At 44.8% G+C, this 16249-nt stretch overlaps 1 protein-coding gene across 1 annotated transcript in view; it reads right to left on the bottom strand.

Moving 5' to 3' along the window:
* Positions 1–16249, bottom strand: part of LOC140723903 (phosphatidylinositol 3,4,5-trisphosphate 5-phosphatase 1-like) — a 52687-nt gene that overhangs the window by 22983 nt on the left and 13455 nt on the right. Inside the window, exon 3 of the mRNA XM_073038443.1 lies at positions 13763–13882. The gene's annotated coding sequence lies outside the window, so the exon portion shown is untranslated. The remainder of the gene's footprint in view (positions 1–13762; positions 13883–16249) is intronic.

Genomic DNA, 16249 nt, shown 5'->3' on the forward strand with positions numbered 1-16249 from the left:
TAATTGACAGAAGGAGTGGAATGTATATTAAGTTATTATTGGGCTACTGGGAAACACTAATGGGCAGCAGAGAGTCTGAAAATGTTAACTGAGTATACAGGGAGTTATGTTTAGGTTGCAGCAAGATTTATTAATGAAGACCCATAGAATTAGATAGAATGCAGGGAGGGAATGTAATAGATCACTTAGAGTGTAATTAATGGATTACATGGGTGTTATGTAAAGAACCGGAGGTGATTAAGGAGCTTAAGGTAAATGAGTCCTTACGAGCCAGAGATCACAATGTGATTGAGTTCAACTTGAAATTTGATAGGGAGAAAGTAAAGTCAGACATGGCAGTATTTCAGTGGAGTAAAGGAAATTACAGTGATATGAGAGAGGAGTTGGTCAGAGAAAATTGGAGGGAGCTGCTGGCCAGGATGACAGCAGAGCAGCAATGGCATGAGGTTCTGGGAAAAATGAGGAAGGTGTACGACAGATGTATTCCAAAAACAAAGAAATGCTCAAAACAGACAAGTTAGGGAAACATTTAATTGTAGTAAGGGGAAATATGAGGCTATCAGGCAGGAACTTGGAAGCATAAATTGGAAACAGATGTTCTCAGGGAAACGTTCAGAAGAAATTTGGCAAATGTTCAGGGTATATTTGCAAGGGGTGCTGCGTAGGTACATTCCAATGAGACAGGGAAAGGATGGTAGGCTACAGGAACTGTGGTGTACAAAGGCTGTTATAAATCTATTCAAGAAGAAAAGAAGAGCTTACGCAAGGTTAAAAAAACTAGGTAATGATAGAGATCTACAAGATTATAAGGCTAGCAGGAAGGAGTTTAAGAATGAAATTAGGAGAGCAAGAAGGGGGCACGAGTAGGCCTTGGCAGACAGGATTAAGAAAAACCCCAAGGCATTCTACAAGTATGTGAAGAACAAGAGGATAAGATGTGAGAGAATAGGACCAATCAAGTGTGACAGTGGAAAAGTGTGTATGGAACCAGAAGAGATAGCAGAGGTACTTAATGAATACTTAGCTTCAGTATTCACTTCGGCTGAAATGGCTAGCACGAGAGGGCATAGTTTTAAGGTTCTTGGATATAGGTATAGAGGAGATGTCAGGGGTAAGTTTTTTACTCAGAGTGGTGTGTGCATGGAATGGGCTGCCAGTGGAGGTGGAAACGATAGGGTCTTTTAAGAGACTGCTGGATAGGTACATGGAGCTCAGAAAAATAGAGGTCTATGGGTAAGCCTAAGTAGTTCTAAGGTAGAGACATGTTCCGCACAGCTTTGTGGACCGAAGGGCCTGTATTGTGCTGTAGGTTTTCTATGTTTCTAATGTTTGATGGCTCGGGGTCTGTACTCGCTGGAATTCAGAAGGATGAGAGGGGATCTCATTGAAACCTTTCTAGTGTTGAAAGGTCTAGACAGAGTAGATGTGGAAAGGATGTTTCCCATGGTGGAAGAGTCTAGGACAAAAGGACACAGTCTCAGAACAGAGGGGAGCACCTTTCAAAACTGAGATGCAGAGAAATTTCTTTAGCCAGAGGGTGCTGAATTTGTGGAATTTGTTATCATTGATAGCCGTGGAGGCCAAGTTGTTGGATACATTTAAGGCAGAGATTGATAGGTTCTTGATTGGACATGGCATCAAAGGTTACAGGGAGAAGGCCGGGAACTGGGGTTGAGGAGGGGAAGAAAGGATCAGCCATAATTAAATGGCAGAGCAGACTCAATTGGCCCAATGACCTAATTCTGCTCCTATGTCTTACAGTCTTATGATTAGATATTATTCACCTACGGAGAAGACTATAAATGTCGGAACAGACTACATGGGCAGTTAGTAATGGAAATACAGAGATTTGTTGATGGGTTGCAGGAAATGTTCTTAACAACTTACATTTGGAGTTATTAATGCTACTTCAGAAGTACCATTTATGACTGCATGGAGAGCTTATAATTGACGGCAGAAAGGGTTACTAACAGATTACACAAAGAGTTATTAACGGGTGAATTACATGATGGATTATTAATGGAGAATGGAGTGTTATTACTTTAACACATGAAGTACTGTATTATTAACGGACTGTAGAGACAATTAGTAGACCACATAGAATGTTAGTAACGGTCTATAGAGAGGGTTATCTGTGAATCACATGGAGAGCTCTTAATAGATTCTGTGGAGTGTTATCAATGAGCTACAGTGAGTTATTTATTGGGTACATTGGGAGTTATTAATTGGCAGAAGAGTTAGTTATGAACTATGTGGAGAGTTATTAGTGAATCACAGTTGTACAGAGTCATTAATGAATTGTAAGGAAATTTAATAAGGGAATGCAGTTATTGAAGGATTTGGAAAGCATTTAGTGGACTATTTGGAGAATACTTGAAGTACAGAGAATGTTATAAATAAATAGTTATTAATGACCTACCAGTAGAGTTACTGATGGATCATAAGGAGTGATATAAACAGGATATGGAGGAGCTGTTGATGGACAATGAGAGCTAATAGAGAGATTTATTGATGCATTATTAGTAAAGCTATTAACAAAAATTATTAATGGACTATGAGAGAGTTGTTACAAAAGTGCAGTACAACATATAAATAGATTACAATGGAGTTATTAAAGGACTGCACAGCCATTTCTGGGTGTATTGAGTGCCATGAAGAATTATACAGACAGATGTTAATGTGTTTCATGAAGAGTTATGATGCACCATCAATAACTCACGCCGAGACGTAGGAAGCGAGGTATCGGCTTTTATTGACTGGAAGAATGAACAACACTACATCCTGGGGAATGAGGCAGGGCAACAGGGCTCAGTCGCCTTTATACAGGGGTCTGTGGGAGGAGCCACAGGAGCAGTCAGCAGGGGTCTGTGGGAGGAGCCACAGGAGCAGTCAGCAGGGGTCTGTGGGAGGAGCCACAGGAGCAGTCAGCAGGGGTCTGTGGGAGGAGCCACAGGAGCAGTCAGACTGGTATATCTAGTTCACCACATTCACCCCCCCCCCCCCACCCCTTGTTTTAAAAGAGTCCCCAAGTATATTTACAGGTTAAGTCTATCAGGTGGTCGAATCTTTCGCTGCGATCTACATAGCTCCGGCTGCAATTGCACAGGTGCCGGAGGTGGTGATTGCACCGGAGACGGAGATTGGGCTGGTTCTGGCCCAACTGGAGGTGTCAGGGATCCCTCATGTGTGTGCGAGGCCCCCGGAATAGACGCGTATGAGATGCCCGGTACATGAGCATCGTGAGCAGTCTGGGTGTGGCACGGTGTGTGCGGTGTCACCTCGGGTACAGGGTTCATAGTTACCGTGGAGTGTACGGGGTAGTGGTCTGCTGCTCCGGCGGGCGCCAGGTCGCGGACAGAGACCGTGTCCTCCCGCCCATCAGGCAAGACCACGTAGGCATACTGGGGGTTAGCATGCAGGAGGTGAACCCTCTCGACCAGCGGGGAGTAATTATTACTCCTCACATGTTTACGTAGCAGCACTGGTCCCGGGGACGTCAGCCAAACTGGTAGGGTGGTCCCAGTGACAGACTTCCTGGGAAAAGAGAATAGGCGTTCATGAGGGGTGGCATTAGTGGACGTACACAACAGGGAGCGGATAGAGTGGAGTGCCTCAGGGAGGACCTCCTGCCATCGGGAGACCGGCAACCCTTTTGACTTAAGGGCTAAAAATGTGGCCTTCCACACTGTGGTGTTCTCCCTCTCCACCTGTCCATTCCCCCGAGGATTATAACTCGTGGTTCGACTAGTAGCAATGCTCCTAGCTAGCAGGAACCAGCGCAACTCGTCACTCATAAAGGAGGACCCTCTATCACTGTGGATATAGCAGGGATATCCGAACAGAGTGAAGAGTTGGCGCAGGGCTTTTATGACGGATGTGGTAGTAGTGTCGGGGCAGGGAATGGCAAAGGGGAATCGCGAGTACTCGTCAATAATACTGAGAAAATAGACATTGCGGTCGGTGGAGGGAAGGGGGCCCTTAAAGTCAACACTCAGTCGCTCAAAAGGGCAGGTGGCCTTGACAAGCTGCGCAGTGTCAGGACAGTAGAAGTGCGGTTTGCACTCAGCGCAGATCTGGCAGTCCCTGGTCATCGTCCTGATGTCCTCCAGGGAGTGCGGCAGGTTCCGGGCTTTAACGAAATGGTAAAATCGGGTGACCTCCGGATGGCAAAGATGTGCATGAAGGGCATACAGCTGGTCGAGCTATGCGCTAGCACACGTTCCCCGGGATAGGGCATCAGAGGGCTCATTGAGTCTGCCAGGCCAGTACAGGATATTATAATTGTAGGTGGAGAGTTCTATTCTCCACCGCAAAAATTTATCATTTTTGATTTTGCCCTGCTGTTGGTTGCTGAACATGAACGCAACCGAGTGCTGGTCAGTCAGCAAGGTGAACCTTTTGCTGGCGAGATAGTGCCTCCAGTGCCTAATAGCTTCCACTATGGCCTGGGCTTCTTTCTCCACCATGGAGTGCCGAAGTTGAGAGCCTTGAAGGGTACAAGAAAAAAATGCCACTGGTCTGCACTCCTGATTGAGGGTAGCAGCCAGCGTGAAGTCAGAGGCGTCACTCTCTACTTGGAAGGGAATGGTCTCATCCACCGCATGCATCGTTGCTTTGGCAATGTCCCCTTTAATGCAGCTGAAGGCCGCGCAGGCCTCAGCAGAGAGGGGAAAAGTGGTAGACCGGACCAGGGGGCGGGCCTTGTCTGTGTAACGGGGGACCCATTGGGCGTAATAGGAAAAAAAACCCAGGCACCGCCGGAGGGCTTTGAGAGTGGTGGGAAGAGGGAGTTCTAACAGGGGGTGCATACGGTCGGGGTCAGGGCCAATGACCCCGTTCTCCACGACATACCCAAGGATAGCGAGTCGGGTGGTTCTGAACACACACTTGTCCCTATTATAAGTAAGGTTCAAAGCTTCGGCCACTTGGAAAAATCGTTGTAGGTTGGCGTCGTGATCCGACCAGTCGCGACCACAGATGGTGATGTTATCTAGATAGGGAAATGTGGCCTTCAGTTTGTACCGGTCCACCATCCGGTCCATCTCCCTCTGGAAGACTGAGACACCATTTGTGACACCAAATGGGACGCGCAGGAAGTGATAGAGCCTGCCACCCGCCTCGAAGGCAGTGTAGGGGCGGTCCTCTGGGCGGATGGGGAGCTGATGATAAGCGGATTTCAGATCTATCGTCGAGTACACCTTGTACTGAGCTATCTGGTTGACCATATCCGCGATGCTGGGTAGGGGGTACGCGTCAAGCTGCGTGAACCTATTGATGGTCTGACTATAGTCCACAACCATCCTATTTTTCTGCCCAGTCCGAACAACAACCACCTGGGACCGCCAAGGGCTTGTGCTTGGCTCAATGATCCCCTCCCCGAGCAGCCGCTGCACCTCTGACTGAATGAAGGCCCTGTCCCCCGTGCTGTACCTCCTGCTTTTAGTCGCCACCGGTTTACAGTCGGGGGTTAGGTTGGTGAACAGAGAAGGGGGAGGGATCTTGAGGGTGGAGAGGCTGCAAGTAGTGCCAGTAGCACAGCTATCGGCATGGTGCTGGGCGGGATGTGTGGTTCGGTGTGTACGTGTGTGTGCTAACGGAGTATATGGCGAAGTCCCACCAAACTGAGGATTCCTGACAGTGAGTGGTGGGAGGGGCCCGTCATATGCCATAGTCACACTTTCGAGATGGCTCTGGAAGTCCAGGCCCAATAGCACAGGTGCGCACAGTCGAGGCATGACCAGTAGCGCAAAGTTCCGATATTCTGTGCCCTGCACCACCAATGTCGCTACACAACCCACCTGGATGTCTCTGGAATGCGACCCAGAAGCCAAGGTGATCCTCTGACTTACCGGCCGTGTCACGAGTCCACAGCATTGCACTGTGGCCAGGTCAATAAAACTCTCAGTGCTGCCTGTGTCAAACAGGCAGCTAGTCCTGTGTCCCTCCACCAGGATGTCCATCATTGACCTTGCGAGCTGATGCGGAGCGCTTTGATCGAGGGTTACGGTGGCCAGAGTTGAAATGCCGTCTTGGTGCCCGGTAATCTCCGGTGAGTCGGGGGCGGGGCATGGTTTACGCCGGCAAAGATGGTTGTTCACATCCGGGCATGCAAGATGGCGGCCCCCAGGTCTCAGACACAGCGCTGCTCGACCCCGCGCGCGGTTTAAACTTACAGACCTTGGCGAAATGGCCCTTTTTCCCGCAGCTGGAGCAGGTCGTTTCGCGAGCTGGACAACTGTTTCTAGAATGTTTCCGGAGCCCACAAAAGTAACAAAGTTTACTGCCTGACGAGGTCGGGGAGTTCGGGATACCGCGACTCGCAGCGGCGCTGGCGAATTCGCTTACGGGAACCGGTAGCGGCAGGGCCGGAGATGTCCACGGACCTGGCGGGGAATCGCGCGGCTGGACCGCATCGGCGTAGAGCAGAGCAGCCTCCAGCGTATCAGCCGTCTCGATCGCTGAGAGTAAGGTCAGATCAGCTTTTTCCAGCAGCCGCTGGCGCACATACACTGACCTGATTCCGGTCACAAAGGCGTCTCGGACCAAGAGTTCCGCATGCTGTTCCGCTGTGAGTGTTTTGCAGTCACAAGTCCGCACGAGTGTCTGTAGAGCTCGGAGAAATTCAGCGGTCGACTCCGTAGGCCGCTGTTTGCGGGTGGCCAAGCGATGTCTGGCATAGACAGTGTTCACCGGCCGCAGGTACTGTCTTTTGAGGGCATCAAGCGCCCCTTCGTAGGTCGAGAAGTCCCTGATGAATGAATAAACTTTTGGGACGACTCTCGAGAGGAGAAGTCTGTGCCTAACAGCGGGATCAGTTGCACGAACCTCCTCCAAGTATGATTGGAAGCATGCAAGCCAGAGTTCAAAGGCAAGAGCTGCTTCAGGGTCCTGGGGGTCCAAATCCAAATGTTCCGGGTGTAAAACGGTTTCCATGCTTTAACTTCCAGTCAATAAAATTGATGCACCATCAATAACTCACGCCGAGACGTAGGAAGCGAGGTATCGGCTTTTATTGACTGGAAGAATGAACAACACTACATCCTGGGGAATGAGGCAGGGCAACAGGGCTCAGTCGCCTTTATACAGGGGTCTGTGGGAGGAGCCACAGGAGCAGTCAGCAGGGGGTCTGTGGGAGGAGCCACAGGAGCAGTCAGCAGGGGTCTGTGGGAGGAGCCACAGGAGCAGTCTAGACAGGTATACGTAGTTCACCACAAGTTAATAATGGGCATGAAGGAAAGGTAATGGGTGTAACAATAGGTGGCACCAATCAACATTTTAGTGAGTTATTAGTGGGTTTGGGGTGAGGGTTTCTAAAGGACCAGGGAAGTTTTAACATTTTATTATTGTTATTAATTGCTTAAGATGGCTTTAATAGGCTACTGAGAAAGTTATTATTAGGCCGTCAGGAACAATATTAATTGGCAAGTTTGTTTTATTAAAGGATTATAAGATTATAAGGATTATAACTGGAAACAGGAGGATTATCAATAGACATACTGGCAGGCTATTAATGGACAAGTAGATAGGATTATTTGCACTGATGTCTTTAAGTTATAAATTCATTAAGTCAACACTTGCCACATATCAATGTGCTCTTAATTTGTAGGCCTTAATTGTGTGTAAATTTGGCTGAAGCATTACGTCAATAATTTGATCCATTGTTGTTAATTGATGGTAAAGATCTTTGACAGATACAGAAGACTCTACCTATCTGTACGTTCTTTCTTCTTTTAGGGCCAAAATCCACACAGCTGGGGCTTGGAGCAGAAATCCTGGTTTTCAGAGGATGATCTCTGAACAATTTCAGTATTCTCTTCGTATTCCTGGAATTACTAAAACTCCACGTCTGAATGGACTCTTAACTCATTTGTTGGTACCTCAGCAATTTTTCACATCAGTTTTTGTCACTGGAATTCATTCCCACTCATTTGTCTAATATTCATCACGAGTCCCACCATTACAACAGGACCAGGATCTGCCCTCCAGGTTTTACATTTTCACCATTTAATGAGATTATAGTTGATCTAAAATCCAAACTTCCCTCAGATACCTTGATTACTTGCTATCAAGGTTATGTTGATTTGTGATGTGAATGTGTGCCATGTATGAACATGTATAACTTTCCATGGTAGATGATCCCAAACATTCACAACCTTTAGAGCTTTTCTTTATTTTGGCCCTAGTGAGTGATCCATTATTCTAATGTTCTGACCAATAGATTCAGGATCTCCTCACTGGTAAAGCATTATCTCAAGTGGCTTGGTCAAACGATATACCAGAAATACAGTATACATTTCAATGGGGTCACCTCACTAGGGGAAGAAGCTTCATGCATCTTGTCTCTCTTCAAAAGACAAAGCCCTCATCCCAGTCAACATAGCTCCACTAACTTTGGGGTCAAGTAATATCCACGCTTAGGTATAAGATCAATAATGTATTCCAAGTATAGTCTCATCAAAAGTCAGTTAGTCTTCTACTTTGTTGAGCACTTAGAAGTGGAACTTGCTGGTGGCCAAACATTTCTATTTCCCATTTCTATGACCTCCTCTTGTGCCGAGATGAGGCCACCCACAGGGTGGAAGGGCAACACCTTATATTCCATCTGAGCAGCCTCCAATCTATTAGCATGAGTATCAATTTCTCCTTCCAGTAAAAATATTTTTCCCACCTCCTTGACTTCTCTTCTTTTCCCCACACTGACCTCTTACTTCTTCTCACCTGCCTGTCACCTCCCCTCCTCCTTCACCCCTCTTATCAGGTTCCTTCCTCTCCATCCCTTCATCATTCCTACCCACCTAGCTTCACCTAGCACCTTTAGCTGTCCTCCTTCACAAACCCCCCTCCACCACCTTTTTATTCTGGCACCTTCCCCTTTTATTTCCAGTCCTGAAGAAGGGGCTCCGTCTGAAATGTTGGCTGTTTATTCATTTCCATGGATGCTTCCTGGCCTGCTGAGTTCTTCCAGCGTTTTGTGTGTGTTGCTTTGGACGTCCAGCCTCTGCAGACTTTCTCCTTTTTATTATTAGACCCTTGCACTCCAATTTACTTGTAACTGAAGGGCAGTGACTTAGCTAACACACGTGTGAGGAGTATGCATGACCTCTCGGTGATTCTGGGGAATTTCCTGTGGTTGCTCTGGATTCTTCCCACATTCCATACAAGTGTGGTTCATTGTAAAAACTCCTTGGGTTCTAAATGCTCCGAACTAGAGGTACTTTCTTACCTTATTTCATGGTTTGTTGCAGAGGAAAAAAACTCAATGATAATTATTCCCAGGTTTGCCCTCTCCTAATCTCTTCTCAAGTGTCACTCTTCTCAGAATGAGGTGGGTTATTTTTGCTCACAACCCAGGCTGACACTTTAATCCAGTACTGAGGGCATACCGCAGTTTGAAGTGCTATTTTTGACTGGGACATAATAAATGAGAACTTCACTGTTTGTACAGGGTCCAATAATAGGTTCTCCCTGCATCATGAGAAGCAGCACTGGGTATTCTTCTAAAGCAGGGGTTTCCAACCCGGGGCAGCACAGATCCCTTCCTTAGTGGCACCGATCCATGGCGTAAGGTGGCTGGGAACCCTTTTTCTGATGGCATGGCTATTATTCTGCAGAAATCATCAACACCTTGTGACGCTTTATCCACCATTAGCGGAGTAGTCTGCAGAATTGCTTCAGAGCCCCTGTAAGTGTTTTTGTAAAAGTGTAAAGAAATGAAAGGCAATCCAAGTTCCTTTTCTGAACCTGTCAAAGCATGAATAATGTTCAGATATGACTGTGGCCAATTTGTTAACTTGAACCTAGATGCCTGAGATGCTGTCCCAGTGAAATTTGCATTGATTCTGTTTGATTTGCAATGCAAATTAATTTCTTCATGCTTATACTTTATTATATCTTAAATGAGTATTTTTCATCAATGGAAAAAAACTCTTAATGTATATTTGCTGAATCTTAACATTGTTTTCAAGCTTCATTTTCCAGATTACCTTCAAGTTGTACATGACTCGCCTTTGATCAGCTTCTGGGCATCAGATTCACCGTCACACTGACCCATTTTATTTTTATTCATTTGTTCTATATTAGAAGTATTTCTGCCAGTACAACACATGAAGCTAACTGACTTTTCCCAGCTTCTCCTCCATTTCCTGCCAGCTCCTGTTCCATCACCGTTTGCACTGCCCTCTCGTCCCTACGCACATCTCTATTACCGACATGGTCCTCAAGTCCTTCCTGTTTCATTGAGACCTCCTGACCACTGCTGTTGCTCTTCTTTATGCTTCAGGTTTCCTGGTGTGATTAACACCTTCTGTGTGCTCTTGGTTGGCCTTCCAGTGCCTCTACTTTGCCTCTGACTGAAGCGGCTCTGTGGGCACTGAACATGTCAAACATATCCATTTGTAAGAATGAATGTTATAAACCATTCTCAGTCCCAGTGTTACTTTGACAGTGATGCAGAAAAATACATTAGTTTAGCACAGCATACATAAACAGAACATACAGTAATAAAGCTTCCAAGACATAAGTATTATAGAAGTACAGCACATATAATATTAGGGTACACGGGGACGGAAAAGGCAAACAAGTATTTACAAACAGGAATGAAATACAATTAAAGGAATGCAGAGTGAAGAGCCCAAGATACAAATACAAAAACATCACATACACAGCAATATATCATTGAAAAAACAAAAAAACGTATATGCTGGAGATTTGAAATAATGGAAGTACTCCACAGGCCAGATGGTGACAGAAATGGAGTTAATCTTTCAGCTCAGCCGCACTCATCAGAACTGATAGAGGGCCACGAATCTGAGGGGTTAACCCAGTTTCCCTCTCCACAGGTGCTGTCTGACCTGCTAAGTATTTTAGGCATTTGCTGTTTTTTGTAGATGTATACAGTGAATTACATAGATGACGCGGAATGGAAACAACTGCTCCACGCAGGTGCTTATGATTCCCTGAAGCCTCCATTCACTCTACACTAACAACACTGTTAGTTTCTCTTTCACGAGTTTCTCCAGGTTCCTGTGAAATGCATCAATGGTATTTTCCTCAATGCTGTAGCGAGTTCCACGTTCTCAGGATGAAGAGGATTCTACTGAATTTCCTGCTGGATTAAATATTCACTCCCTAATATTCATTGCCCTTGGTTTGGTCTCCTCAGGTAGAAACCTTGCCTCCACCAAATACTCTGAAAACAATGGATTCCGATTAATTGAGTCATCGGTTAATTGGGGCAGCCGCTTATTTGGACAACTCTTAAAGAACAAAAAACAATTGAAAAAAATAGCTGGGATTCCCTTTGTTTATTTGGGAAATTATGATGCTTAATTGGGACAGGAGACTAGGGCAAACAGTTTTTAAATAGCTTCAGTTGAGTGTGTGTTCAAAAAGCAGTGAATGTTGGCAAGATACAAGCAGTAAGACAACTCAAAACTGGTTTGCTCACTGCGGTTTCAAGCATTCAGAATTGAAGATGCCAGAGACGACCGGGGGTGAAAATAAAACAATTGCATTACTTCAACAAGCTTGGGACCAGAAAGAATTTGAAGGTATTGACAATCATTTTGAATGTTACAATGAAAATGAAGATTTGAAGGATGCAATCATCAAAAAGATTGTATGAAGGCTGTCCATTATACGTACTCTGAATCTGCATTGATTTTGTTCATTTACAAGTCAATCAAAAGAATATGGCAGCATACACTGAGTAACTATTCCAATAACTATAACTAGAAGGTTATCCATACATAACCATTGGGAAATACAGTTTTATAGTACTGTAGTAGCACTGTTACTTTCTAATTCATTCTATACTTCTCTTAAATGCATAATTTATTAGTTAAGTGGTAGGTTGTTCTTTCTTATATGTTTTTAGCTATTTCCAAGAAACTTCAGCTAATGAGGTCGCCTCTTAATTAGGACAAAATGTTCTGGTCCCGGTGTATCACGATTAACAGGAATCCACTGTAAATACAACAGTAATGGCAAATAAATCTCTAAGCCATGAATATGATCTGAAAGCAGTGCACATAGAGGATAAAAATTAAATATAAATATTTGTAAATAGAAGATAAAGGGTGATGAGTACACATTCAAAACTGAAACAAACATTCAGAGATACATTCTGTAGATGACAGGAAACTAATTAATACGAATGTGCCACTAAATACAACAATATCTGAGAAAATCAAGAGTTTGAAGGTGGGTCTACACTGGGACAGAGATACAAATATATAGGAAAACATTAATCTGCAGGAATATAACTCTATCATTAATAAACTTATATAAGCTTAATTTATTAAAGGCAATACAAGTTCTTTTTGAACCTTTTCAAAGCACGAGTAATATTCCGATTACTGCGGTCAATTTATTAGGTTGGTATTAGTTGCCTGAGATGCTGATCCAGTACCAGTGACCCAGGTTCAATTCCCGCCACTGCCTGTAGGGAGTTTGTACATTCTGCCCATGACTTTGTGGGTTTCCCTCGGGTGCTCCAGTTTCCTCCCACAGTCCAAAGACATGCTAGGTCAATTGGTCATTATAAATTGTCCCGTGATTAGGCTGGGGTTAAATTGGGGGTTTGCTGGGAGGCATGTCTCGATGAGCTGGAAAGGCCTGTGCCGCACTGTATCCCAATAAATAAATAAAACTATACTTTCACATTAAGTAAACAGAATAAAATAATTGTTAAAAAGGACAGAAATGAATTACTTTCTGTCACTAAATGCTAGTTATGTTCCCTCGCACTATCTGGTGCCTGTGAGTCTTATGGCAGGCAAATACGACCTGGGGCTGGGACGCGTCCACATTTAGCACAGCTACTCAAGAGTTGCATTCCATCATCGAAGTGTCCAGTAACAGAACACAAAAGGGCTCAGCACAGAGACACAGCGGATCGAAGGAATATCCCCCTGCAAAGCAGGGCCAGGGAGAAAACAGATCTAGCCTGGGAAACATCAGAATGAAAAGCTGACAAGTGAAGTTATCATTGAATAATGGGTGGCCTTTAAAACAGGGATGCTCCAGCTGCAGTGTGGCCCTGTTCCTGAGAGAGCGAAGGATGAGCGAAGCAAAGATGCAGCTCCCTGAGTAACCTGAAAGGATTTGTTCTGCTAAGGGAGGAGCAAAAGGATGTGTAGCATCTGCATTAATCTTGCATAGTACTGGTACAGGCACGGTGGACAGACTGAATTCCCGTGCTATAACCGTTTTGTAACTTGCTGATACAGCTTATTAACTGTCTACCCTGAGGCTTCTCATCACACTATTCTCACATATTAAGCCACCCCTATACTGCCACAGAAGACCTTATAGTTGATCAAAAGCAGTTGCAACTCCAAATTGTTTAGGCAAATCCTAGGCGGAACTCTGCATTGTAACATTGACTTGTGTCACAAATCCAGTCCAGTTCCAGAAAATGGAACCATTGCCCTTGCACACTCTGGGTCTACAATGAGGATGGTCTCACGTTTGAGTTGATTTTGTTCAACACCAACCAGTGCTGACTCACTTTGTAGGCTTGCTTGCCTATAACAGGGTCAGACTATGCAGTGAATGCACTGTATTGTTCTATGCACTCATGCTTGGCAAGGACTGGGCTAACGGAGCTCAGATTATGCTTTTAACAAGGCCCTAGACAGGTATGAAGTCATCACAAGTGCTGAGTTTTTCATCCTTTGAATTTGATCCTAATCCAGAGTTCACAGGGAGAGGCCCACATGAACTAACGCCTTTCCTCTTTTTGGGTTCTCAGCTATAGTACCTTGAGGGCTTGGCATCATCCTTGGCGGTGCTGTCTGGTAGGCACGGTAACGGCACTCAGTCTCGAGCCTTGGCAGCTGCTTTTTCTGCTACCACATTGGAGGACGATCTTGTTGCTAACCTAATGCAATGGTGAAAGGACACATCATTTCCAAGAAAATATTATTTCCTGTTCACACCAACTCAACATCAACTGTGCCCAGTATCTTTGTTGAGAACGTTCCGATCAGAATATTCAGCACATTTTATACACTGCCTGAACTGGAACTAACAGTTGTGTGACAAGACTTCCTCACCAATTTCATTCGCATGTAGGCAGTGCAGATAACAGCAAACTGGAGCACAGTGTTGGATTGGGAGTGACTGAATGGATTAGACAATAAAAAACAGATGAACTAGAAGTCTCTGGGTTCAATTCTCATTCCAAAGCATTGAGTGTATAAATCTAGGCTGACAATTTTGATAGGATGCTGGAGGTGCCATCTCCTAGACACAACCCTGGAGGCACATAGAGAGCATCCTATCAGGTGCATCACAGCTTTGTAAGGCAGACATCACGAAACCAGCTTCCCCTGATGAAGGGTCTCGGCCTGATACATTTACTCTTCATTTCCCTCCATAGATGCTCCCTGACCTGCTGAGATCCTCCAGAACTTTGTGTCTATTGCTTCCCTCTATTAATTTTGTACAATTAACACTAACCTTTTAAACGGACCTCTTGTATAACAGGGTTAACTCATGGTTACAACCCCGGCACTGTATTTGTCTACCTGCACGACACTTTCTCTGCAACAACAACTCTGCATTCTGCATGGTTTGTTTTTGGCCCCTTTTATACCACCTCGGTGTATCCGTGTAAGGAATGATCTGCCGGGAAGGCATACAAATAGAGCTGCATCTCAGTCGGTGTGACAAAAATAAACCAATCACCAAATACCAAACAAAATTATGGAACCATGACAATCTCTTAGAAATAGAACTTATTCCTTAATTAGTGCCAAATCCATCCATAAAACAACATAACCAAACAAATCCCTGGTTATCCTCACATTTTTGCTTGCGGGAGCTGGCTCTGCGCAGGCATTTCCTATAAGAGATCACATAGCTGATTAAGTGCTTCGGGAAATCGCAAATATAATGACTTGCACAGTATAAAATGCAGTTGTCTGTCTTTAACTAATAGGCATATATTGTTTTGTGAGACCCCACTTCCAACATTTTTGTAGTACCATTGCAGTGGTTCCTAGTGGGTCCTCAGGTGGTTGAAAAGGCCAATCTGCAGACACGAGTAAGTGGTGGCAGTGGCTGATGATTGGGTCTTTTCGTTGTTCATTCTTTCCTTTCTCAGCTGCCCAGCAGAGGTGAGTCTCATGTAGCACTGCTCCCTCTTGAACAGATTTCCTGCAGGTGCATCTATTGAGTGCAATGTCTTCCCACTTTTTAGATGTCATGTTGAATTTGTTCATGCTGATTCTTATGCTATTTTTGAAGCAATTTCTTTGCCCACCGGGGGCTCACTGACCTTCCTTCAACTGGGAGTCAAGTACCTGTTTGAGGAGATGTGAGTTTGGCATCCAAATGTCATGACTTATCTATTGGAGTTGGTGTTGTTTTATTGTGAAGGAGATGCTGTTCCTGTGGCCTCCTCCAGTACACCAGCATTAGTACGTCTGTCCTTCCAGCTGATCCTCAAAACCTTTCATAAGGTTCTTTGGTAGGATTGTTCCAGGGTTTTCAGGTGGCCACTGTAGGAGGTCCATACTCAGATCTAGGAAGATCTGAATGTAGGAAGGACTACTGCTCTGCAGATTAAAAGTTTTGTTTGGGCCTGTATGTCACAGTCTTCAAAGACTCTTTTCCTTAATATTACATGGGCTGCACTAACATTGCTCAGGCGGTGGTTGATCTCTGAGTCGACGTCTGCTTTTGAGGAGAGAATGCAACCAAGGCAGGGAAAGTGAACTATATTTTCAAGGATAAATGACTGGCTTGGTGGTGGCTGAGAAAGGGATTGTGTCTTTTTAATATTTAAACCAAGACCCAGGGCACAATATGTCTTGCAAAGGTATTGGGGATACACTGGAGTTCTCTTTCAGAGTGTGCTGTGATGGCATCGTCATCTGCATAATGATGCTCCATGATAGTGGTTGTGCTGACCTTGTTCTTGGCCTGGAACTGGTTGACAGTGTTTTCCGTTCTGTGCACGATTGGGATTCCCTAAGTCAGGCCTTGGCCAATGAGGTGAAAGATAGATAGATAGATAGATAGACAGATACTTTATTCATCCCCATGGGGAAATTCAACATTTTTTTCCAATGTCCCATACACTTGTTGTAGCAAAAACTCATTACATACAATACTTAACTCAGTAATAATATGATATGATGACAGCAATAAAAATGGCAAATAGGGTGGGTGCAATGAGAAAGTAAGGAGGCATGGGACCCAAGGGGATATTGCATTGTAGATCCAGAACTGGCTTGCCTGC

This window comes from Hemitrygon akajei, unplaced genomic scaffold (assembly GCF_048418815.1).
Source record: "Hemitrygon akajei unplaced genomic scaffold, sHemAka1.3 Scf000145, whole genome shotgun sequence".
In the NCBI taxonomy this organism is placed as follows: Eukaryota; Metazoa; Chordata; class Chondrichthyes; order Myliobatiformes; family Dasyatidae; genus Hemitrygon; species Hemitrygon akajei.